Genomic DNA, 27,340 nt, shown 5'->3' on the forward strand with positions numbered 1-27,340 from the left:
AAGGATCAGTGTAACAGACAATGAAGAATGGTGGTGTTCTATTTGTATGTACTCCAAACATTGCAATCACAGAGAAAATAGCAAAGTAGAGCTCTATAACCTGTCACCAGTGGTGTGCTAAACTACACTCAAAATCACAGTTATCAGAAATAAATAAATACCTAATCATTACCTGAGAAGTCTTCTTGGCGTTTTGTATTGGAATCCCTGATTGCTTGCTTTGTGGTATCTACTCAGCTGCTTAGAAAAAGTACTTTAGCAGTAAAATAAAATATAGAAGAGATGCATTCTTTTTATGAACCTTGTACATTTGTAACACTTCATCGAACTGTATACCCCTCCATCAGTTTTACTGTATGTTCACAAAATAAAAATACAATGAAGGATCCTTCCAGTTCCCTTCCCTCATTTAAGACTTTTTGTTACATTTTTATTCTTATGCAGTTATTTCATATTTTCATATTTAAATTGAATAAATCAGTGCTCAGAATCAGTCCTTTCATGGCTGTTTCCTTTCCTGAGTTATTTTGATCTATCTTGTGGATTGCTAGATTTCATTATCAAGGAGTTTATTCTAGGGGACTCATGTATACTATACTTCCTGAATTTTTGTTTGCCTGATTCTCATTCCTCACTTTGTTTGCCCTTGCCCACTTCTGATGTCTGTAGTCCACAAGTCATTTTCTAGTTTGCTTTTCATGTTTCAAGAGGGCCAGTGATGTGGAATGGCAAGAGCTGGTGGAGTGGGCAGACTGCAGTTCCATTGTGTGTCTTGTCTAAAATACCATCTCGTACCATACTTGTTCCAGTTAACTATATTTCTTGGATTCCAGAAATAGATATCTGGAAATATTATTCCAGATAATAAAATATCTTTCTATTTTATTCTTTTGACAAATTTTTCAATTTTTTCACCAATACCACACTGTCTCGATTATTATATCTTTATATTAAGTCTTGAAGTTGGGTAATGTCGCAGTTGTCCAGCTTTCTTTTTCTACTTCAGTATTATGTTTATTATTGTGGATCTTTTGCCTCTTCATATAAACTTTAGAATCAGTTTGTTGATATCCACAATAAAATAACTTGCTGGGATTTTCATTGGGATTGCATTAATCTATAGACATGTTGGGAAGAACTGACATCTTAGGAATGTTGAGTCTTCCTATCTATGAACATGGAATATCTCTCCATATATATAGTTCTTTGTTTTCTTTCATCAGAATTTTGCAGTTTTCTTCATATGTATTTTGGATATCTTTTGTTAGATTTGTGTCTGAAGTGTTTAACTGAGGAGTGCTCACTAACTCAGTGGACATAAATTTGAGCAAATTCCAGGAGATCACTAGTGAAGGACAGGGAAACCTAGCATGCTATAGTCCATGGGGCCACAAAGAGTCAGACAAGACTTAGCAACTGAACAACAATAGAAAATATAAATTGTGGGCTTCCCAGGTGGTGCTAGTGGTAAAGAATCCATCTGCCAATGCAGAAGCCATAAGAGATGTGAGTTTTATCCCTGGATCAGGAAGATCCCCTGGAGGAGAAACAGCACCCCACTCCAGATTCTTGCCAGGACAATCCAATGGACAGAGGAGCCTGGCAGGCTATAGTCCATGGGGTCACAAGGAGTCAGATGTGATTGCATGAACGAATATAAACTGTATTCTGATTTTTAATTTCAAAGTCTTTTTCATTGCTGATATATAGTCAAGCAGTTGACTTTTACAAATAATCTTGTATCCAGTGACCTTGCTATAATCACTTATTAGTTCCACGAGTTTTTTGGCAGTTCTTTCAGATTTTCTGCATACACAATCATGTCATCTGTAAGCAATGATTTTATTTCTTCCTTCCTAATTTGTTTACCATTTATGTCCTTTTCTCATTTTTCTGCATTAATCAGAACTTTCAGTATGATGTTGAAATGCAGTGGTGAGAAGAGACATCCTTGCCTTGTTCCTGATCTTACTGAGAAAGCGCCAGGTTTCTCATTCATGTTAGCCATAGGTCTTCTGTATCTTTCTTTATCAAGTTGGGGAAGTTCTTTATTCCTGGTTCACTGATAGTTTTTATCATGAATGAGTGTTGGAGCTTGTCAGGTGCTTTTTCTGCTTCTGTAGATATGCTCGTGTGATATTTCTTTTTTCATCTGCTTATGTGATGGGTTACATTACTTGAGTTTTGAATGTTGAATCAGCCTTGCATGCATGGGATAAATCCACTTGTCATGAAGTATATTGATAATTCTTTTTATACATCGTTGAATTTGATTTGCTAATATTCTATTGAATATTTTTACATCTACGTTCATGAGAGATATTGGTCTGTAATTTTTTTTTTATACTGGCTTTGTTTGGTATTAGTGTAGTACTAGCTTCAATGGCTGAGTTAGAGATTGTTCCCTCTGCTTCTATCTTTTGAAAGAAAATGTAGAGAATTGGTATGATTTCTTCCTTTAATGTTTGGTAGAATTCACCAGTGAACCCATCTGAACCTGATACTTTCTGTTTTGTAAGGTTACTAATTATTGATACAGTTTCTTTGGTGGATGTATACCTAACCTATTCACATTGTCATGTCTTGTGTGAATTTTGGCAGATTGTATTTCTCAAGGAATTGGCCTATTTCATCTAAATTATCAAATTTGTAGACATATAGTTGTTCCCAAAATTCCTTTATTATCCTTGGAATTTCCATGGGATAGGTACTGATGTCCTTTCTTTCATTTCTAATAATAGCAATGTGTATCCTCTTCCTTTTTGTCTTAGTCTGGCTAGAGATTACTGATTTTATTGGCCTTTTCAAAGAAACAGCTGTTATTTTGCTGATACTCTGCTGATTTCTTGTTTTCCATTGCAGTGATTTCCATTCTTACTTTTTATTATTTCTGTTCTGCTTACTTTGGAAATTATGTTATTTTTCTAGTTTCCTAAGGCAGGAGTTTAAACAATTGATTTTAGATAAAATATGCATTAAATGCTATAAATTCCCCTCATAAATTTTGGTGTTATGTTTTCACTTTTAATTCAAAATGTTTTTAAATTACTCAAGATTTATTTTATTTAGAGGTGTGATATTTAATCTCCAATTATTTCAGGATTTTTCCATGTATCTTTCTGTTATTGATTTCTAATTTAATTCTATTCTGGTCTGAGAGCAGATATTTTATTTTATGATTTCTAGGCTTTTAAACTTTTTAATGCCTGTTTTATAGCCTGGAATGTAGTCTATCTTGGTGAATGTTCTGTGTGAGTTTGAGAAGACTGTATTTTTGTCACTGTTAGATAAAATAGTGTAGAAGTCCATTATATCCAGTTGGCTGATGGTATTATAGAGTTCAACTGAGTGAGTGAGTGAGTGAGTGAGTGAGTGAAAGTCGCTCAGTCGTGTCCGACTCTTCGCGATCCCATGGACTATATGGTCCATGGAATTCTCCCAGCCAGAATACTGGAGTGGGTAGCCTTTCCCTTCTCAAGGGGATCTTCCCAACCCAGGCATTGAACCCAGGTCTCTGGCATTGCAGGCAGATTCTTTACCAGCTGAGACACAAGGGAAGCCTAGAGTTCAACTGTGTCTACTAATTTCCTGCCTGCTGGATCTGTCCATTTCTAATAGAGGAGTATTGAGGTCTCCAACTATAAAATGGATTCATCTCTTTTTCCTTGTAATTCCATCAGACATACGCATTAAGAATTATGTCTTCTTAGATAACTGACCCCTTTATTATTATCTAAGATTGCTGTCTATCTCTGATAACTTTCCTTGTTGTGAAGTTAGGAACAGCCTAACTAAATCCTCTGCTTAAGATTCCACAAGGCTGCAGTCTGCCACGTTTTTCATCTGAAGCCTGAGGTTTTCTTTCAGGCCCATTGAGTTTATGGACAAAATTCTGTTCATTACAGCAATTGGTCTGAGAGCCTCAGCTCCTAGAGACCATCCCTCTCCAAAGGAAATTCACAGCTAGCTTTTTGCTGCTTCAGGGTGAGTAGGGGAGTATCTATCTCTAACTTTACAGAAGTTCTGAACCCTCTTTTAAGGAGATCACCTGATCAAGTCAGGCCCACCTAGGATGCTTTTATTTTTGTTAGCTTTTTCTTTGTGTACAACAGATGATTTGAGATACCTGTTGTGAGATGGTTACCATAATCACATTAATTTGCATATACATGATCTCACATAGTTAATTTGTGTGTGTGTGTGGTGAGACTACTAAGACATACTATGTTTGTAAATTTCAAGTAAACAATACAATATTATTAATTATAGTCACCATGCTCTATTCGTCTTACAAGTGTGATCAGCAGCTCTTCATTTCTCCAGCTCCCTAGCCATTGGTAGATACCATTCTATTCTCATTCTCATCCTCTCTCTCTCTCTAGATTCCACATGTAAGTGAGATCATCCAGTATTTGACTTTCTCTGTCTGGCTTATTTCACTTAGCATGATATCCTCCAAGTTCATCTACATTATAGCAAATGGCAGGATTTCCTTCTTTCTCTTGGCTGAAGTAATCTCTTGTTTAATTAACTCAAACACAATTGATTAAGGACATTAATTCTGCAATGTTTGTTACCTTTTTCATATGCTATTAATTAAAATCAAATTGCCGGTCTTATTCGCACTCAAGAGGAGGGGATTTTGCAGAACCAGACCCATCTTAGAAATTGATCTGCCCAGAAATCATGACCTGCATATTTAATTTCCTATCTAGTACCTTGACTTGGTTTTATCATAAATACCTAAAATTCAACATGATCAAATCTGAGCTCTTGATCTTCTTTGAAGATTACCCCTATCACAAGTGTCACCTCAAAAGTTAATTTGAAGTTTTTCCATTTCTTTCCATCTCTACTGCTGTTTTCCTGATCCAAGTCATCATTATCCATATTTGTAGACTACAACAGCCCCCTTCCTGGCTGATTAATTTCTCAGTTCATTACTCATATAGCGGCAAAAGTGATCTTAAGACATAGATCTAATCTTTTCTCTCCTCTGATTATAAATAGTCTATCATTATCTGTTGCTTTTTAGAATTGCCCTTATGAACTGGGTAGGACCTTACCTATCTTTCTAAGCTCATCTTAAGCTGCTTTTCCTTTTCCTTTTATTCATCAAGCTCAAGCCATGCTGTCTTCTTTTAGTTCCCAGGATATGCCAAGTCCTTTTCTCTTTCAGAGTATTTTCACGTGTGATTCACCCTATGGAGAATTCTCTCCATTTACCACCACATCTTTGCACACGACTGTGTCCTTGTTGTTGGAAGAGGGTGTTTGCTATGACCAGTGTGTTCTCTTGGCAAAACTCTATTAGCCTTTGCCCTGCTACATTCTGTACTCCAAGGCCAAATTTGCCTGTTACTCCAGATATTTCTTGACTTCCTACTTTTGCATTCTAGTCCCCTATAATGAAAAGGACATCTTTTGGGGGTGTTAGTTCTAGAAAGTCTTGTAGGTCTTCATAGAACCATTCAGCTTCAGCTTCTTCAGCATTACTGATCGGGGCATAGACTTGGATTACCGTGATATTAAATGGTCTGCCTTGGGAACGAACAAAGATCATTCTCTTGTTTTTGAGATTGCATCCAAGTACTGCATTTCAGACTCTTTTGTTGACTATGATGGCTACTCCATTTCTTCTAAGGGATTCTTGCCCAGAGTAGTAGATATGATGGTCATCTGAGTTAAATTCACCCATTCTAGTCCATTTTAGTTCGCCAATCCCTAAAATGTTGATGTTCACTCTTGCTATCTTCTGTTTGACCACTTCCAATTTGCCTTGTTTCATGGACCTAACATTCCAGGTTCCTAAGCAATATTGCTCTTTACAGCATCAGACCTTGCTTCCATCACCAGTCACATCCACCACTGGGTGTTGTTTTTGCTTTGGCCCTGTCTCTTCGTTCTTTCTGGAGTTATTTCTCCACTGATCTCCTGTAGCATATTGGGCACCTACCAACCTGGGGAGTTCATCTTTTAGTGTCCTCTGTTTTTGCCTTTTCATACTGTTCATGGGGTTCTCAAGGCAAGAATACTGAAGTGGTTTGCCATTCCCTTCTCAGTGGACCATGTTTTGGACTGAAAGGAGATCCAACCAGTCCATCTTAAAGGAAATCAGTCCTGAATATTCATTGGAAGGACTGATGCTGAAGCTGAAACTCTAATATTTTGGCCACCTGATGCAAAGAACTGACTCATTTAAAAAGACCCTGATGCTTAGAAAGACTGAAGGTGGGAGGAGAAGGGGATGACAGAGGGTGAGATGGTTGGATGGCATCACCGACTCAATGGACACGAGTTTGAGTAAACTCCGGGAGTTGGTGATGGACAGGGAGGCCTGGTGTGCTGCAGTCCATGGGATCACAAAAAGTTGGACAGGACTGAGCGACTGAACTGAACTGATGTCCTTCTTGTCCTTCAGATCTGCTTAAACATCACCCCGTCAAAGATGCCTTCTCTGACCAACATGTGTAAAGGAGATCTGTTGGTCCTGTATTCGATACATTGCCTCTTGCTTTTAGTACTTGTCACACTTCTAAATCCAATGTTTCATTTGTTTTTCTTGCTCTCTCTTGGCTTACTTTTGTGTCCCAGTATCTACACAGTGCCTGTCAAATAACAAATCATCAAAATATATTTCATGAATGACTAAAGTGTTGCTATTACCATTAATATGGGCTAGAATGATTCAAAGAAGCTGTTATGGGAAAAGATGGCTTTGTAGAATAGAAAGTCAAAATGGGAAAAAGTCCTATGAAAAATGGAATAAAGAGTGAAAACAAATTGATGGATGTAGAGATGAGTGTGGCGTGCTCAGGAATCAGTAGACAGAAGGCTTTACATTGGGGAGCAACAGAACATGAGGTTGCAAAATTATGTTTACCAACTTGAGTAGAGCCTAGTAAGTAGATTTTCCAAGATAAGTCACTACACAGTATTGAGCATAGTTCCCTGTGCCAAATAGTAAGTTCTTGTTGGTTATGTATTTTATATATACTAGTGTGTATATTTTAAGCAAAGGAAAACATTGAATAAGCAATATTTAAGAAAGACTGAGGCAGCATTATTTCCACTGAATTGAAGAAATTATCTGGAGATAAGTTATTTATCCAGAAGTCCTTGTATTCATTTATGCAACATATATTTATACCCCATTCACTGTATCTAAGGCAGTGTATTTGGCGTGAGAGTACCATGAGTTTCACTTTAAAGTTGAGTCTTAAAGAACAGAGACCAGCTTGAGGTTGGTGAGAGTCTGAAAGAGAAAGAAGAGAATGTTCATGTGCCCAGGGACAAAAGGGAATACAGTTAGTTCTTACAAACTTGAATCGTTTAGCCTGCACCTTGAGAGTAGAGTTTGGGTAGAGGTGTGAAAGTATTCAGCTGCTCAGCGTGTCCGACTCTTTGCAGCCCCACGGACTATGGCCTGCCAGGCTCCTCTGTCCATGGGATTACCCAGGCAGGAATACTGGAGTGGGTTGCCATTCTCTTCTCCAGGAGCTCTTCCAGACCCAAGGGTAGAACCTGAGCCTCCTGTATTGCAGGCAGATCCTTTACTGTCTGAGTCACCACGGGCTTCAAAGTTACGAGTGATTAAAACAGTGGTCAAGAGGTAGATCAGAAAGGGCCTTTTTACTTATTACACTTGACCCTTGAACAACAACATGAAGATTAGGAGTGCCGACCCTTGCATGTCAAAAATCTGTATACTGCTATCTCAGCCTCAAAAATAAAGGAATTGATGAATGACTCACCCAAGGGCAGGAAGCTGAAACCATATGGGCAGAGTCAGGACTCAAATCCTACTTTTTCTGATTCCACATGTTGTGATCTTTAATCAAACACAAATAGTCCCCTGAACTTTATTAATTAAGATCTATAGAATGAAAATACATGTACTACATTTATTTAAAAAAAAAAACTCTGTGTGCAAATGGACCTGTGCATTTCAAATCTGTGTTGTTCAGGGGTCAATTGTATAAGAAATTTGGGCCTCTTGAAACTGTAAGAAATAGGACAATGTACAGTCAGTATTTAGAAAAAGGGATGAAAACAGGTGAGTTATTGGAACTAGAAACATGGATTAAGCTTTCATCTTTGCAGAAACTTGATCATTTCATGGGGGATGGAGAAGAGAAAAGAGACTAGAACTCCAAAGAAAGAAAAAGGGAAGTGGGCGAGGTCATTAAAGGTTGAACAATCAGAGATCACCATAGAAGCCAGGGATATGAGACCTTTCAGAATCATCAACAGATCATGTCATGACAAGGTCTGGAACTCAGAGGATGTGTTTTGCAATGGCAAGAATAACTTGTAACCCTAGGAAAGGAAGTTCTCCGTGGTTGCTTGAATGATCAGTTAACAGTTAGAATATTTCTGTGTTGATGTCCCCATTTGTGAGTTCCTAAAATATGTGGATAAATAATGTAAAAGTATTTCCTAGTGCTGAAAAATGGAATGTTGTCTCAAGACAAGTAGCCCCTTACATCTTACTTAGGTTTTCAATTTATTTAGTCAGCTCTGACTTTTGGTAACTCATAAAAAAGTAAATCAGCTTATTTTGAGGAAATTTTAATGTTTTATAATTTTGGCATCACTCAGTAAGTTTTCTTTGAAGGGTACACTTAAGTTTCCCTGGGCTCAAATGGTAACGAATCTGCCTGCTATGCAGGAGACATGGGTTTGATCCCTGGGTCAGGAAGAGCTCCTGGAGAAGGAAATGGCAACCTGCTCCAGTATTCTTGTCTGGGAAATCCCATGGACAGAGAAGCTTGGTAGGCTGCAGTCCATGGAGTAGCAAAGAGTAGGAGATGACTAAGGAGCTAACACTTTCACTTTCTCACTTAAGTTTAGTGGAAATCATGTAATTTGAGGACAGAAAAACCTGAGTTTGTTTTTGTATTCTGGCTCTACCTGTTATGATTTGGGTGAACTTTCATGTTCAGGGGGTGTTTACTGCTCTAAAATGTCTCTAAAACAATATCCACATTCTAGAACTTGAAGTTTTAGTTTTCGGCTTTACCTATTGACTTTCTACCATGATGGAAGAGAATTTAGTCCTTTCTCCTTTCTCCTCTTGCCACATATAATCATACTTGTCCTTCAAACCCTTCTGTCCTCCCAACAGAGATCGCATTTTGTTTAGATACATACTCTGTTTTTGTTGTCAGGACCATGTCATTACCTGCAGTGTTAACTATGCAGTTTTATTTATTTTTCCTTTCCTGTATTTTTTACGTTCCTGAAATTAATGGTATCTTTTTGTTGTTTTAATTTGTTTGGCTATGCCAGGTCTTCCTTGAGGCATGAGAACTCCCAGATGCAGCATGTGGGGTTTATTAATAGATCCCTGACCAGGGATTGGGAGCACTAAGTCCTAGTCACTGAACCACCAGGGAAGTCCTACCAGTATCTTACTCTTTGATTTGCTTAATGTCCTAAATGTTTATCTCTGATTCAAGCAAACTCTTCATCATTGTCTAAATACTCTGTCGAGATGGTCAGACAGATTAGCTAGTTTACAATCCATGCCTCTGTCCTGCTCCAGTTTGAACTGCTCACCATCATAAAAAAAAACCCACACACAGTTTTCATCTTTTCATTACTGACCAGAAATTTCTCTTACATCATCCCTCTCCTTCTCTGGGTCTCCTGTTGCCTGTTTCTTATTTCTTCCTCTTGTTTTATTCCCTTGCTTTGCCAGGTCCTCTTGTAGCCTGTTGCTGCTGCTGCTGCTGCTAAGTCGCTTCAGTCATGTTCGACTCTGTGCGACCCCATAGACGGCAGCCCACCAGGCTCCCCTGTCCCTGGGATTCTCCAGGCAAGAGCATTGGAGTGGGCTGCCATTTCCTTCTCCAATGCATGATGGGAAAAGTGAAAGTGAAGTCACTCAGTCGTGTCCAGCTCTTAGAGACCCCATGGACTGCAGCCTACCAGGCTCCTCCGTCCATGGGATTTTCCAGGAGAGAGTACTGGAGTGGGTTGCCATTGCCTTCTCCCTTGTAGCCTGTTGGGAGGTAAATTTTTTGAAAACTTACCTGAAAATGTTTTCTTTTAACCACACCTTTGACTGAGACTTTGATATAATTTGGTAGCATTTAATAAAATTTCAAGTGAAAATAATTTTCCTTGAGAATTTTGAGGGCATTCTTGCTCCTTTGCCTTATTCTTACAGTTGCTATTGACAAGTCTGATGTTATCCTAATTCTTGACCCTCTAGATGTGATCTGGTTGTGATCCATTCATTTTTTTCTCTCTGGTAACCCATGGAATCTTTTCTTGATTCTTAATGTTCTCAATTGTCTATACAGCATTCCTTGGTGTGTTTATTTCATATTCATTGTGTTAAATACTCAGTAATCCCTTTATATCTAGAAACTCATGTCCCTGAAGTTTTCTTGAATTTTATCACCATTGATCCTTTTCTCAGTTCTTGCTGCCTGGAGCTCTTTTATTAAGATTTTGAATCTCTTAGATTAATTCTATTTCCTGACTTTTTTTTCATGTTCAGTTTTCCATCTTTTTGTCCTTCCGAGAAGTCATCTTAATGTATCTTCTAACCTGTATGTTGAGTTTTCAGTTTGGTTATGTTTTTCACTTGCAAGAGCTTTTTTGTTTGCTCTCTGATTTCCTTTACTTTCTTTATTAAATATAGGGTCCTGTGCCATTTGATGGAACCAATTTTTATCTCTCTAAAGATGTAAATTATAATTCTTTTCAATTGTGTTTGTTTGTTTCGTATTTTCCTGTTCTTTGCCCTGCTTCTCGTCTGGTTAACCATTGCCTTTCCTCTTCTGGGGAACCTAGTTCACTTTTCCTGGACTTGCAGCACACAGCATCTTGCTTCTTGTTGGTCTCTATGGGAACAATTTGATTTCAGCATTCATGGCCTTTTAAGTTGGTTATCAGTCTTCTGCCTGCATTTTATCTTCTACAATTTTATTGTTCTCTTTTCTAGTAATCATTTCTTTCCTTATGTCTTTGCAAGTTTCCCCCGCCCCCCTCTATCTTCTTCAGTTTCATTTTACAGGAGTTTGAGGAAGGAATACATGCATTTAATCTGTCCCTTTACTAGATTTAACTAGACATCCTCTTCATTGCTTAGTTAACTAAATTAATTTAAATTAACGAGTACAATAATAGCATTAAAATCATCACTGCATGCGTGCATGCTAAGTCACTTCAGCCATGTCCCATACTTTGCAAACCATGGACTGTAGCCGTCCAGGCTCTTTTGTCCATGGGATTCTCAAGGCAAGAATACTGGAGTGAATTGCCATGTCCTCTTCCAGGAGATCTTTCTGACCCAGGGATCGAACCTGTGTCCCCCGTGTCTCCTACATTGGCAGGTGGGTTCTTTACCACTAGTGCCACCTAGGAAGCCCAAAAGCATCACTAATTAGTCATAATTTTGTAATACCCTTCAGTCTCACAACTCTTTTTTTTTTTAACATGTTTTGTTATATTTCTTGCCTTTTTTATGGGATGCTAATCTTCGGAGTTATATATTATTCCTACTTTGCTTTGTTGGCATCATTTCAGGCTTCTCAATTTAACTATACATATTTCAATAACTACCTTATGGCAGTCACTTTGATATTTTCATGTGAGCACTGTTTTGTGGTGTGTTCTTTGGAGATGCCTTAAGAGCTTACTCTATGATTTTTGTCAGTAGATGTTTTTGCAAGTTTAATTTATTTCTCATTTTTAAACCAAGATTTGTAGATGAGCACCTTTGCTGTTTTACTTCATGTTGTTTCTCTGGTAAATGGTTGCAGGCAAAGCACAGATGGGCTGGAATGTGAAACAAGAGCAAAGTGAGGGTGCACATAGTAAAATTTAATAAATATTTGCATGAGATTGCTTGAAGCCAGCCTTGAGTGCTTGGCTCACAAACTTTGCGATCCATAAGAAAAAAATTATATTCATTTTAGAATATACACATATTTCTAGTGTTTTATAGAGGATTATGTTAGCCCTAGAATTTTGCTGTTTTATGGAAAGCAATATTATCCTTTCTATAAGAGACATTATAGAATGGCAGCATACCAGATGTCTAGATAATGTATAGTGAAGGGGAAAAGTCAATCTTCCAAATAGTTATTGACTGTCTAGCTAATTATTTATAAAAATAACTACCCAACATATCCAGTGTAAGGAAGCAGGATACTCTGTTATACTCTTACAAGGGCTTTATTATTACTGGGATGAGCAGAGAAGGGAATTTAGAAATAATGTAATATATAGGTGATAACAGAGAAAAGGTTTTATCCAGGTAACAGCTAGTAACAATAGTAATAATAAGACAATCTATGTTTTATGGTCTCATCATAAAATTACTCATTTGAAAATATATCAAGACAGTTTATAGACTATAAAGCGATGCTAAACTATTTGTCTGAGTTTTTGTTGCAGGATTTTGTCATACTAGAAGTAGTCTTCAGTGTTGGACATAATTAAGTACGGAGATTGCTATTGTAAAAGTAATATTTCAATACCAATTTGATCCATTCTGTTTTATATTGTAGCCAGTATTATAATTGGAATCCTGCTTACGCAGAAGAAGTGGAAAGATCAAAATGACTTCCTAACATGCTGTTGCCCATTGCCTTTTGTTGAGCTGTTCCACAGGGTTTGTGGGATCTTACTTCCCCAGCCAGAGATTGAACCCAGGCCCTTGGCAGTGAGCGCGCAGTGCCCAAACCACTGGACTGACAGGCACTCCTCCACCTGTTCCCTCCTCAGTGCTCTAGGATTGTTCTTGCTTGTCTGTTATTGGGTTTTTTCGCACTAGTGGCAAAACCCCCACCAATCATAAGGAAGGCAGAAAGCAGTCCTACCGTTTGACAAGAGGGATGGAACTGCAATATTTAGCAAACTGTATGTTCCAGCAGTTTTATAACCTGCCCTTTTCACTTACAAAGGTATCATGAATTGTTTTTCTACGATTTTATTTATTTATCTACAATGTCAATATTATATCTACATAATAGTTACATGCTGGGTTTCATTTGTCTTTTGAGGTCATTTGGAAGTAAATATATTGCTATGAAGCTTTTTAAAATTCTCTGGCTCTCTTTCTCAGTCACTCATGTCTACATTATCCTAGTTTTGAATCATGTCCCTTTTTTCAGCTATAGTGCCCCACCAAACTCACTAGATTTTGTAATATTTTTATATTGGTCTATCTACCAATATTTTATATATTGGTCTATCTTCCTGAAAAGCAACTTCTTCCTTTAGTTGATATGAAAAACTCAGGTCCTGCCATCATTGAGAAGTTAAGTCCAGCTTCCCAGGTGGCACTAGTGGTAAAGAACCTGCCTGCCAATGCAGGAGACATAGGAGACGCAGGTTCCATCTCTGGGTTGGGAGGATCCCCTGGAGGAGGGAATGGCGAGGATTCATGCCTGGACAGTCCCATGGATAGAGGAGCCTGGCAGGCTATAGTTCACGGGATCGGAAAGAATCAGACATGACCTTTGTGAAAACTCAGGTCTTGCTATCATTGAAACAGAAAACAAATGCGTAGCACCCAAAGTACCACATTATTATTTAAGATTCATGGGTATATGAACAACACTTGTATATGTAAGAACTATTTCTTCCTACTGTGCACTGCAATAAAGCACATATCCTTTTTCTCTTCCAACACTTCAAAGTCATGGTTGGAATAAAAACGTTTTTTCATATTCCAGTTCCTCTCCCCCAAATCCTTTGGTCCTATTTGATCTTCTCTCAATAACTTCACATTGGTGTAGTCATCTTTTCTGATTGCTGTTTCCACTTTGGGGGGTGACATGTTTCATAGATTAACTTTTGTGCCTACATTTCTTAAATCCTTGCTCTCTGTTTATTTATTAAACAAATGTTTTGTTTACAGTCTGCCATGTAGTAATATCCTGTCTTAGTTTCTTAATTGCATGTTCTTTATGACATGTTTCCTACTTCATAATCCTTTCCTTCAAATTTTTTTAAAGAAAGTCTTTCTGTTATCCTGCTGTTTGAACTGAAGGGAATCTCTAAGACTCTATCCTGTAACCTGTTTTATTCTCCCATTGTATCTGTGAATGTTCTCAAGTGTAGCCATTATTTTTATGGTGCTGATTCTCATAACATCACCCATCCATTCAATCACGCTTGGATTATTATATCTACTTCTGAGCCCTGCATTTAAAGAAAAGCATTAACAAACATGAATGTGTCTGGAGGAGGATGATTAAATTGATTGACTACTCCTAAACCATGTCCCATAAGGAATGGCTGAAGGAATTGTGCATATTTATTGTTTATCTTAGAGTAAAAACGATTAAGCGTAGACAGGATAATTGTTTTCAATAATTGGAAAGTCTGTCACATAAAGGAGAGAACAGATTTGTTATGTTCTAGAAGGCTCTACTAAAACCAACTTGTACAAGTTGTGAAGAGCTTAGGTTCAAATGTTCCATGATGAGGAGCAGAGGTTAAATCTTACTCTGTTTCGCTTTGCTTACAGTGTCTGACATCCAGCCTGAGCCCATTCTAGCTAATGGATGTTTATTGATTGGTTTGAATTTTCTTGAATTGAAAGAATAAACCTTTCTAACAGGAAAAACAGACTGCCTTTGAAGTAAAAATACCCTATCTTTCAAAAAATATTTATTAACTACAATGTAGCTGCCCCTGTGCCAGATATCTGGAATATAAAGATATTAACATTTTAATATTGTAGACAACCTCTGTGGGCTAGGTATTCTTCTAAATATCTCTTGCATGCCTATATGCTCAGTCATATCTGGCTCCTTGCAACCCCATGGATTGTAGTCCTCCAGGCTCTTCTATCTGTGGGATTTTCCAGGCAAGAAGACTGGAGTGGGTTGCCATTTCCTCCTCCAGCTAAATATCTCTTACATATCAGCATTTCAGATCATTAACCTCACATGATAAATATTTTTATTCTCCCAATTTAGGAGTGAGGAGACTGAGGCATATAGGCATTTCGGCTTATCACTTACATAATAAGCTGAGGGACCAAACTAGTAAGTCATCAAGCAGAGATTTGAACCGAGCAATCAGGCTTCGGAATCTTCTTACTTAGCTACTGTGATAAACTGCCTCCAGTAATGAAAGACTAGAGGATGTGTATGAATTGGAGGACAGAAGGATTTCAGGATTGGAATAAAATCTAGTCCAATCCCTGCCCTGGGGATCCCCGGCCAGCAGCTGTCCTCTTCCTGAACAGTTGTGGTCTTCCTGACCTTCCATCCTGCCTGCTTTCCAGTGATCCTCCTACAGTGCAGACCTGATCCTTCCACTTTCTTCACACCTGCCCTCGGTCCCCTGGTGTCCACAGAGCAAATGTTGTCCCCCTAGGTTGACTCCGAGGGCCTCTGTGGTCTGTCTGCACTTCCGCCTCTCACCTCACCTCCCATTGAACTCTGCATCACGCCATGTGGTTACATGAGCCAGTCCTGCACATTTCCTGACTGGGGAGATAATAGAGTTATTGTGAGAATTAAATTAAATAATCAATATAAAATGCTCAGAATAGAGCCTGGAATGTCTAACTGTTCAATAAATGCTAGCACTATTATTTTCATTTATTTCCTATTATCTTGCTGAAATTGCTACACTCAACATATAGCTTATTCCTCAATTCTCTCACTGGTCTTAGAATCGCTTTGTAATACATTGTAAAATAAGGGAACATTATTGGCTCTTCTAATTTATAAATTCGGAGGCAGAGTGTGTCCCTTCGGGGTCCAGGCGGAGCTGTTCCTCTGTTTCTCTACAGGTTTCTCACTTTGCCTTCCTCTCTGCTGCCTTGTCTTACAGGCTGGCTTCCATCAGGGCTGCCAGAAGGCTTCCGACAAGAGCAGGAACTATATGCTTTCTCATTCCCATTCACTGCAAAAGAAAACATTGCATCTCGTGACCATCCATGCAAAGCTCTGAGTTTGATTCTGATTAAATCGCCTCCAAAACAGTCACTGTGGCCCAGCAAAGCCTGGTTCAGTAAGTTGGATGGTGATCCTAAAAAAGATACAGACACATTCTAACTCCCAGAACCTGTAACCATATCTGGAAAAGGGGGAGTTGCTGATGTAATTAAGTTAAGGATCTCAAGTTAAGGTCATCCTAAATTATCTTGAGGTTGGCAACAGACCCGATGACAAATAGCCTTATAAAATGAAGGAGAGAGCTATGTGAGGTTGGAAGCAGAGACTGGAGCCACCGAAAGTCAGAAGAGGCAATGAAGGGTTCTCCCCTAGTGCCTCCAGGGGTTCTGTGATCCGTTTCTATTGGTTACACCACGGTTGATCCCAACTGTGGAGTGCCTGCCATCTTTTTTAAAAAACTTGCTTTATTTTTTTATACAATTTTAAAGCTAATTACAAAATATTGGCTATATTCCCCATGTTGTACAGTATCACACACCCAATAATTTGTACCTCCCACTCCCCACTCCTGTACTGCCTGTCTTCCTTCACCACCGTAACCACTTGTTTGCTCTCTGTATCTGTGGGTCAGCTTCTCTTTTGTTATATTTACTAGCTTGCTATAATTTTTAGATTTCACATATAAATAATATACAGAATTTGTCTTTTTCCCATGTATCACTTCACATAATACACTCCAAATTCATCCATGTTGCTGCAAAAATATTCAGTTCTTTTTTATGATTCCTATCCCATTAAGTGAAAGTTGCTCAGTTGTGTTCCACTCTTTGCGACCCCATGGACAATACAGTCCATGGACTTCTCCAGGCCAGAATACTGGAGTGGGTAGCCTATCCCTTCTCCAGGGGATCTTCCCAACCCAGGGATTGATCCCAAGTCTCCTGCATCGCAGGTGGATTCTTTACCAGCTGAGCCACCAGGGAAGCCCAAGAATACTGGAGTGGGTAGCCTATCCCTTCTCCAGCGGATCTTCCCAACCCAGGAATCGAACTGGGGTCTCCTGTTGCAGGTGGATTCTTTTACTAACTGAGCTATCAGGAAGCCCCCTATCCCGTTGTGTGTGTGTGTGTATATACACACACACCCCATCCCATTGTATATTTGTATATATGTACACACACACACACCACATCTTCTTTATCCATTTATCTTTTGACAGATTCTGAGGTTGTGGAAGCCATCTTTTATTTAGCACTTGTTAGGTTACCTTATTAACTACTGTGGTAACTAAAATTTAATCATTTCATTGGACTTGCTGACCACCCCCTTATTCAATCTGTAGTTATCACTTATCTCATCTGACATAATCCCTCTCTAATAACTCCTTCAAGTCATCTTAGAAATGACCACTCAAGTTGCCATTCCGTTCTCCCAGGACTCAGAAGCTTTTCAAGGACTCCCTCTATCTTCATGGGACCCTTTAATGAAACAGAATTTGATGCTGTGTTTACCTTTGGTTTCCAGAATGTGATCCTGGTGATTCCTGACTGACACATGAATACATGCTATAAGTTCTTGTGACTATGCTTAAAGAAATGTAAAATATAAGTAGTATAACTCTATTTCTGTATTGTCCATTTTTAATGCTTGGGCATCTTTAGAGCGGGAGAACAAGTAAAAATGAGAAATGAGATAGAATCCATTCAACAATAATCTGTATGGGTATTTTTATTTTTCCCCTCTTTATACAAACAAGGGCCTTTGGTTTTAGTCTTATGCAGTCTTTAGAAATAGACTATTGTTGCAAAACCAAAAACCAAAATAAAGCAAAGAACTTTACACTGAACACGAGAATGTAAAATATGAGTTTAAAACTTTTTCTTCTAAAACAAAGAATATAAGGGCAAAGCCTTGTCTTGTTAAAGATCTTAATTGTAATTAAAATTTAATTGCAATAGCTAAAAGTAGAAGGTACCTGTTAAATAAATTGCACAGGAAATCAAAGCAACAAAATGCATAAGGAGGCACCTATAAATTAGTGTCTAGTGAAGGAATATGTTTCTGTGTTCCATACGACAAAACACATTGAACAATGGAGCTATTACAGAAATAGACCATGAAACACTAGGTCTGAGAAACCATGTGAAACCTATTTGAAAAAAAATCAGTATTATGCTACCCATTCATAGTAATTTCACAAACTGTCTTCCTTTAAAATTACTTTTAATAGTAATGTACTATATTAGTTTTCTTTGCTGCTATAAAAAATCATAGCAAATTTAGTGGCTTAAATAGTACAAATGTATTATCTTACAGTTGGTGGGTGGGAAGTCTGACATTGGCTGGCTAATTAACACTAAAAACAGAAATTTATAACATACCAGTAAATTTAATTAATTATTTAATAATAATTTTAAATGATTGAAATTAAATAGAAAAGCTCAAGTATGACCAAGGTGAGAAGACATTGTTCAACACATATTTAAAGCATGCTGAAGTTCTATGAGCACTGTAAACTTTATTAGAAAAAAATTTATTGTTAAGAAGGTATTTTTGTATAAAAATTTAAATTACTACTTACCAAACAGAAAGGGAAATCTGTAGATTCAAAGAAAGCAGAATAGAAAGGACTTAATAACTTTAGGAAACTAAAGAGGAAGGAGAAAATCCATTTAAAAAATAAAAGACAACAGTTTATGATAACTTAAATTACAATATATTTAAAAGTGGGTGACTAAAAATACTACATGTGAAAACATGTGATATGCCACAGAAGTAGTTTTGGAGGAAATTAGTAGGCTAGTAAGCTTATATAGAGTGTTTTATGAAAAAGATCTGACATACATAAATTAGTTTTCAATTCAAAAACTTTGGGGGAAAAAAAAACCAGATATCCCTAAAGAAAAAAAGCAGAATGAAGAAAGAAATGAAGAGAAGAAATCAGTAAATAGAAGACAAAAAACAATAAAGAGGCATTGCAATATACTTTTAAATAACAGACAACTCTCTAACAAGAATGACTAAAGAAAGTAAAAGAAAGCACAGATCCTGTACTGAGAATGAAAGGGGGATTATATTTACAGCTGTGAAAGACATCTTTAAAGTCATTAGAAAATAGTATGAACAACTCTGTGCTTATCCATTTGGACATTAAAAGGAAATGATAGTTGTCTAGGCAATATACTTTTCTAAAGGTAACTAAAGAAAGTGAAATGAATAAATAAATAGCCATTAACAAATCAAATCAGTAATCAGATTGATTTTCCATTCCTCAAATATAGGCCCATATGTTTGCACAAACATACTTTGTTGTTCAGTCCCTAAGTCATGTACGACTCCTTGCGACCCCATGGACTGTAGCATGCCAGGCTTCTCTGTATTCCACTGTCTCCTGGAATTTCCTCAGATGCATGTGCGTTGAACTGGTGGACATGAACCTAGTCATCTTATCCTCTGCTGTCCCCTTCTTTTGCCTTCCATCTTTCCCAGCATCGACTTCCCTGGTGGCTCAGACGGTAAAGCATCTGCCTACAGTGTGGGAGACCTGGGTTCAATCCCTGAGTCGGGAAGCTCTCCTGGAGAAGGAAATGGCAACCCACTCCAGTATTCTTGCCTGGAAAATCCGGTGGACGGAGGAGCCTGGTAGGCTATAGTCAGTCTGTGGGGTGGCAAAGAGTCGGACACGACTGAGCGACTTCACTTTCAATTTTCCCAGCATCAGGGTCTTTTCCAATGAGTCAGTTCTTCCCATCCAGGTGGCCAAAGTATTGGAGTTTCAGCTTTAGCATCAGTTCTTCCAATAAATATTCAGAGTTGATTTCCTTTAGGTTTGACTGGTTTGATATCCTTTCCGTCCAAGGGACTCTCAAAAGTCTTCTCTAACACCACAGTTCATAAGCATCAATTCTTCAGTGCTCAGCCTTCTTTATGGTCCAGCTCTCACATCCGTACATGACTACTGGATAGGAACTTGAAATATACAAAATTAGCATTAAAAATCAATAATAAAATAATAAACTACTGGGAATTCCCTGGTGGTCTAGTGATTGAGACCCTGTGCTTTCGCTGCTAAGGGTTCAGGTTCAATCCCTGGTCAGAGAACTAAGATCCTGTGCTGCACAGCCAAAATAAATAAATAAGTTTTAAAATAATAATAAACTACTCAGTAAATAGGGCTTCCCACACGGTGCTAGTTGTAAGAATCTGCCTACCAGTGCAGGAGATGCAAGAGATGCGGGTTCGAGGTAGAGTTGGACAGTTGCCATGTAAAATGAATAGCCTGCAGCATACACAAAAGCACATTCCAAATGGATTAAGGTTCCAATTATGAAGAGTAAAACCTTTAAAACCCCTGAAAGGATAAATGAAAGAATAATCATGTTATTTGAAGGGAAGGAATATTATCTTAGAAAATTTGTAAAAATCACAAACTGAGCTGGATGCTGTCCATCTCTGCCATCCCTGTCCCTGTGCTGAGGTTTAGGAATTTTGGGGTACTGTGCTCCAGAGAAAGCTGTCTGGTCCTCAAGCCATCGGTCAGGTTTGCCAGATGAGTCAACGACATGAAGTCTCAGGACAGGAGGAAATTTCAGATGGGGTAATTTTTCTTCTGGTTCTCTTAACACCTGGCAACACTGTGTTGTCCGTGTCCTTGTCCAACAGGCTACAGCTCCCATCAGCTCCCCGCCCGGCCCCTCTCCAGGCTCCAGGAGTAATGGCTCTACTTCCTATCTTCACTTCCAGGGGTGACTGCTGCTCCTTGACCTTGAAGACTGCTCTTCCTCTTGTTGGTTTCCCCAAAACCCTGAACACATCCTTGTAAACTGTTCCCCAATGTCTTGATTTCGAGTACGTCACGTGTCTTCTTTCAAGACCCTAGCTGATAAATCAGCAAGGAAAATGAAAAAAATTGATTTTAAACTTCTGCATGATAAAACAATCACACCACCAGCAGTGGAAGGGAGGAAGGAAAGAAGTTGCAGACAGGAAGATTTTCGTATAGCTGATGAAGAATTCCCATCCAATAAGAAAAAAAAAAAAAATAAGAACAATGGGAAGGAAATATAAACAGGAAATGCATAGAAGAGGGAACTGGAATAGCAAAAAGACAAAGCAAAACTGAAATCACTGGTATTATAACTTTTCCATCCCTACACAGCTTCTGAGCTACATGGCACCCTCTCCAGCCCTCTGGGCAGTTGTGGGGGGAGGAAGCCTGGGAAGTAGGCACCTGAGGCAGTCAGGACAGAGTTTTCTGTCTTCAGGCTTGCCTGGGAATGATAGCAATGGGGCGATGGCTGGAGGGGTTACAGAGGGGCAAGTCATCGGATAAGAAAGTTCAAACTGAGACCCAGGCTTCCAAGTAATGGAGCTGCACTTCACAGCAGCCCAGAAGCGATGGAGGCAGGAGTGAGGATTTGTTCATCAGAGACAGAGGCAAAGAATTGGTGGAACCAGGCAGTAGTGAACTTTGTGTGGGCGAGGTAGTAAATTAAGGGAGTTTGTCCCTGATGGTCTGTGTTTTCTTACAGGGTGGGAAAGAGATGGAGAACAGGGAATCTGCTATGAGAGAGGAAGAAGCAATTCTGTGAGGTCCTGTGGAGGCTGAGAGGAGAGACAGGTGGTCCCCTGACTCTGGAGTCTTCTAACAAGGTCTAAATTGACCTTACTCAACTTCCTTCCTTAATACTATAGGCTTCCGCCAAACTGGATAACTCAATTTTCCTTTTAAATTAATTGCCTCTATCTAGTAATTGCTACACTGAAATCCCAAAATGCTTCTGGTGGTAGTCTTGGTTATTGGAAAGAATAATTTCTAAAGTGTTGGAAAAGAAATACTGGAGCGAAATAATTATTTTTATATCTTTGCAATTATTAGGGATTCCCTGGTAGCTCAGATAGTAAAGAATCGGCCTGCAGTGCGGGAGACCCGAGTTTGATCCCTGGGTTGGGAAGATCCCCTGGAGTAGGAAATGGCATCCCACTCCAGTATTCTTGGCTGGAGAATTCCATGGACAGAGGAGCCTGGCAGGCTATAGTGCGAGGGGTTGCCAAGAGTTGGACACGACTGAGTGGCTAACATTACTAATGATTAAGGATAAATCCACTGGATATGCAAGTAAGAATAAATATGCACTTTTTTTTAACAGTGTCACAGAGACCCTTTCAGTATTTTAATAGTCTGTGTTTCTCCATTTGAAGTTTAGAACTAAAGATTTACAAGTACAACTAGAAAGCGATCTGTGTCTTGTTGTTGGAGCTACAAATTCAATTCAGTGCAGTCCATTGTTAGGTACCTGTTAGTCTCAAGGTACTATGCTTATGAGCGAGGAGAGGAAGGATTGTACAAAATACAGGGAGCCTTTGACCGTGGAAATGTTGAATAATGCTGGTACATAAAATAGCATTATTCCAAGTAATTTCAATCTCCAGTAGTCTGCACTTTTTCCGCAGACATGGAGGTAGATACATGGTGTCCAAATAGGTGTGTGTTTTCCCATCACAACTGACCTTCAGGTTTGCTTAAAGCAATATGCTGTTCCTAGTGCCTCACCTTTGTTTAATGAGAGTCATTTCCTAATGCCAGTGTTGGGTTAATGGACTGAGATGGGAGAAAATCAAACGTATCTCTCCGTTTTCCACCAGATTGCTTTTCTGCCTTGTGGCTTTAATCACTCAGTTCTACTCACATCTGCCATCATAACAATTATGGGTTTTCTCCCGACTTCTTACCCAGGAGGGTATGTCAGAGTATAGCAACATCTCCTGAAGAAAGGAAGGGCAGATCCTTAATCTTTTTTTCCAGCATCGTAGGTAATAATTTTCCTCTGTGAACCCCCAAGGAATGCTTCTTTTGGTTTTCACACCCACTATTTCCCACAGGTCTTTGGCTCTTTTCTGATTTATGAGCTCTCTTCTATCCTCTTTCTTCTGAGATAAGTTTTAATTATGTAGACAGATTGTAAAAGTCTCTTCTTTTCCTTGTAAACAACTATTTCTTTGTTAGTAGTAGATTTGGTGTAACTGGTTTCCTCCTATCTGAATCTTCTTGTGGACTCGGGAATGATGTCTGTTCATTGTTTAGCTGCAGTGTGGAGAAAAGAGAAAACTGGCTCTGTGCCCCAAGTTTCCGGGCTGACATATGGACAAGTGCATATTACAGACTGCAAGCTCTGTGCCCCAAGTTTCCAGGCTGAAATTTGGACAAGTGAATAATGTGGGCTGGAGTTTTCCTTGAGGGATTCGATCTTAGAGCACCTCGAATTGCAGATCTCCCTTGGGAATTGCTATTTGTTGCATATGTTTGGAAAGCCTGTAATATTTCAGCTTTGAATCAGAGCAGAGTAAATGCTAGTGCTCAGGCACTCCAATTTTGTCTGAGTCTTTATGAACCTATGGACTGTAGCCCGCTGGACTCCTCTATCCATGGGATTCTCCAGGCAAGAATACTGGAGTGGGTTGCTCTGCCTTCCTCCAGGGGATCTTCTTGACCCAGGGATGGAACCCGCATCTTTTAGGTCTTCTGCTTTGGCAGGTGGACTCTTTACCACTAGTGCCACCTCGGAAGCCAATAACGGCAGAATATCACCCACCAAGTAAGCCGTAAGATAATGCTCTGAGTTATTCTACTTATTTAAAAACTTCTTCCAGGACCAAAATCAAGAAAGTGCTTGAAATCCTCAAAAAGCACATGTGAAAACATTAAACATTGCCCCTTCCTCAAGGGACTAGAGAAGTGGATTGGAGAAGACTCCTCTGTTGGTGCTGACAATCACTGCTCTTACTCTGGCCTCTTCCACATATAATTAAAATATGAAGGGAAAAATGTATTTATAATATCACTTTTTGTTGTTTTACATAAACATGTTTACCTATTTAGTGGATTTCTTTTTTTTTTTCCTAATCACGAAATCTTACTGCCATATCCATGTGTAATTCTGACCTCAAAGGTTACCTTTGAAGCCCAATATCTGCATGATAATTGATTTGCCAAGAATAGCTAAATATTATCCTTTCAGCAGCCTAGCAATCTGCCACAGCACATTTTAACTTTTACCTGGCACCTCACCAAAAGCCTCTTAAAAGGCTAAATCAATATTCTTTCTGAAGTTTTTGAGACATCTTTGGAGAGAAAGGAAAGAGAATTTTTAGACACAGCAGTGTGTGTGATGTCCTCACGCTAAGAAACCATTAATTCAGCTCATCCAGAGTAGATGTGGTACGTGGCCAAGGAGTGGAGCCAAGGTCTTTGACCAGCCTTAGACACAATGCCATGACCTTGGCCTCATTAGATGGGGTGCTAATTACCTGAGCTCACCATACAAGCTACTGCACATTTGTATGGCTGTTCATAGGGAGTAGGGCTTCTTAACTTGAATTCCATTAAGGGTCCGTAAGCATACTGACATTTGACACAAGACTCTGTCTGTATTTTTCCAAGGAGGGGATTTATATTTTCATCAAATTCTCAAAGGTGGATGGAGCTTTAAAAAAGAAAAACTAAAGTTAGGATTCCACTAAATGTGATAGTTCTTAAAATAATGTCATTGCAATATTTCTTTAAGTAACCTTTTATCACTGAGGTAGATTTCTATAATCTGAAGTAAACTTCTCTATTCCTGTGTTATTGAGGGAGAGGCCATGGAACTCTGAACTTTTCATATTTATTCTTTTTTGCCTTTTGAGGGATTTTAAGTGTACCCTTTAAATAAGAGACTCTTAACTTTTTTTGTTTTTGAAAGAAGGATTGGAAGAAATGCAATTATTATTATTTTTTTTTTTTTCTCTAGGGCACATTGTGCCGTGCCACTGTCTTCCTCTTGGGGACCTTTTTCCAGTGATGTTCCAGCTCTGCCAAGGAAAGGCATTGTGATACATTCAGTATCTTTTGGCCCCCTGAGTGCTGAGTGTCTAAAGTTCTCCACCCTGCTCTCTCTATTCCCTGACTTTCTATTTTTTTTTTTTAATTTTTTTATTAGTTGGAGGCTAATTACTTCACAACATTTCAGTGGGTTTTGTCATACATTGATATGAATCAGCCATAGATTTACACTTATTCCCCATCCCGATCCCCTCTCCCACCTCCCTCTCCACCCGATTCCTCTGGGTCTTCCCAGTGCACCAGGCCCGAGCACTTGTCTCATGCATCCCACCTGGGCTGGTGATCTGTTTCACCATAGATAGTATACATGCTGTTCTTTTGAAACATCCCACCCTCACCTTCTCCCACAGAGTTCAAAAGTCTGTTCTGTATTTCTGTGTCTCTTTTTCTGTTTTGCATATAGGGTTATCGTTACCATCTTTCTAAATTCCATATATATGTGTTAGTATGCTGTAATGTTCTTTATCTTTCTGGCTTACTTCACTCTGTATAAGGGGCTCCAGTTTCATCCATCTCATTAGGACTGGTTCAAATGAATTCTTTTTAATGGCTGAGTAAAATTCCCTGGTGTATATGTACCACAGCTTCCTTATCCATTCATCTGCTGATGGGCATCTAGGTTGCTTCCATGTCCTGGCTATTATAAACAGTGCTGCGATGAACATTGGGGTGCATGTGTCTCTTTCAGATCTGGTTTCCTCAGTGTGTATGCCCAGAAGTGGGATTGCTGGGTCATATGGCAGTTCTATTTCCAGTTTTTTAAGGAATCTCCACACTGTTTTCCATAGTGGCTGTACTAGTTTGCATTCCCACCAACAGTGTAAGAGGGTTCCCTTTTCTCCACACCCTCTCCAGCATTTATTGCTTGTAGACTTTTGGATAGCAGCCATCCTGGCTGGTGTGTAATGGTACCTCATTGTGGTTTTGATTTGCATTTCTCTAATAATGAGTGATGTTGAGCACCTTTTCATGTGTTTGTTAGCCATCTGTATGTCTTCTTTGGAGAAATGTCTGTTTAGTTCTCTGGCCCATTTTTTGATTGGGTCATTTATTTTTCTGGAATTGAGCTGCAGGAGTTGCTTGTATATTTTTGAGATTAATCCTTTGTCTGTTTCTTCATTTGCTATTATTTTCTCCCAATCTGACGGCTGTCTTTTCACCTTACTTATAGTTTCCTTTGTAGTGCAAAAGCTTTTAAGTTTCATTAGATCCCATTTGTTTAGTTTTGCTTTTATTTCCAATATTCTGGGAGGTGGGTCATAGAGGATCTTGCTGTGATTTATGTCGGAGAGTGTTTTGCCTATGTTCTCCTCTAGGGGTTTTATAGTTTCTGGTCTGACATTTAGATCTTTAATCCATTTTGAGTTTATTTTTGTGTATGGTGTTAGAAAGTGTTCTAGTTTCATTCTTTTACAAGTGGTTGACCAGTTTTCCCAGCACCACTTGTTAAAGAGGTTGTCTTTTTTCCATTGTATATCCTTGCCTCCTTTGTCAAAGATAAGGTGTCCATAGGTTCGTGGATTTATCTCTGGGCTTTCTATTCTGTTCCATTGGTCTATATTTCTGTCTTTGTGCCAGTACCACACTGTCTTGATGACTGTGGGTTTGTAGTAGAGTCTGAAGTCAGGCAGGTTGATTCCTCCAGTTCCATTCTTCTTTTTCAAGATTACTTTGGCTATTCGAGGTTTTTTGTATTTCCATACAAATTGAGAAATTATTTGTTCTAGTTCTGTGAAAAATACCGTTGGTAGCTTGATAGGGATTGCATTGAATCTATAGATTGCTTTGGGTAGAATAGCCATTTTGACAATATTGATTCTTCCAATCCATGAACACGGTATGTTTCTCCATCTGTTTGTGTCCTCTTTGATTTCTTTCATCAGTGTTTTATAGTTTTCTATGTATAGGTCTTTTGTTTCTTTAGGTAGATATACTCCTAAGTATTTTATTCTTTTTGTTGCAATGGTGAATGGTATTGTTTCCTTAATTTCTCTTTCTGTTTTTTCATTGTTAGTATATAGGAATGCAAGGGATTTCTGTGTGTTAATTTTATATCCTGCAACTTTACTATATTCATTGATTAGTTCTAGTAATTTTCTGGTAGAGTCTTTAGGGTTTTCTATATAGAGGATCATGTCATCTGCAAACAGTGAGAGTTTCACTTCTTCTTTTCCTATCTGGATTCCTTTTACTTCTTTTTCTGCTCTGATTGCTGTGGCCAAAACTTCCAACACTATGTTGAACAGTAGTGGTGAGAGTGGGCACCCTTGTCTTGTTCCTGATTTCAGGGGAAATGCTTTCAATTTTTCACCATTGAGGGTGATGCTTGCTGTGGGTTTGTCATATATAGCTTTTATTATGTTGAGGTATGTTCCTTCTATTCCTGCTTTTTGGAGAGTTTTAATCATAAATGAGTGTTGAATTTTGTCAAAGGCTTTCTCTGCATCTATTGAGATAATCATATGGTTTTTATCTTTCAATTTGTTAATGTGGTGTATTACATTGATTGATTTGCGGATATTGAAGAATCCTTGCATTCCTGGGATAAAGCCCACTTGGTCATGGTGTATGATTTTTTTAA

At 38.6% G+C, this 27,340-nt stretch overlaps 1 protein-coding gene across 1 annotated transcript in view; it reads left to right on the plus strand.

The window, feature by feature from the left end:
- Positions 1-27,340, plus strand: part of CHST9 (carbohydrate sulfotransferase 9) — a 285,080-nt gene that overhangs the window by 23,994 nt on the left and 233,746 nt on the right. The window lies entirely within an intron of this gene.

This window comes from Cervus elaphus, chromosome 27 (assembly GCF_910594005.1).
Source record: "Cervus elaphus chromosome 27, mCerEla1.1, whole genome shotgun sequence".
NCBI classification, from domain to species: domain Eukaryota; kingdom Metazoa; phylum Chordata; class Mammalia; order Artiodactyla; family Cervidae; genus Cervus; species Cervus elaphus.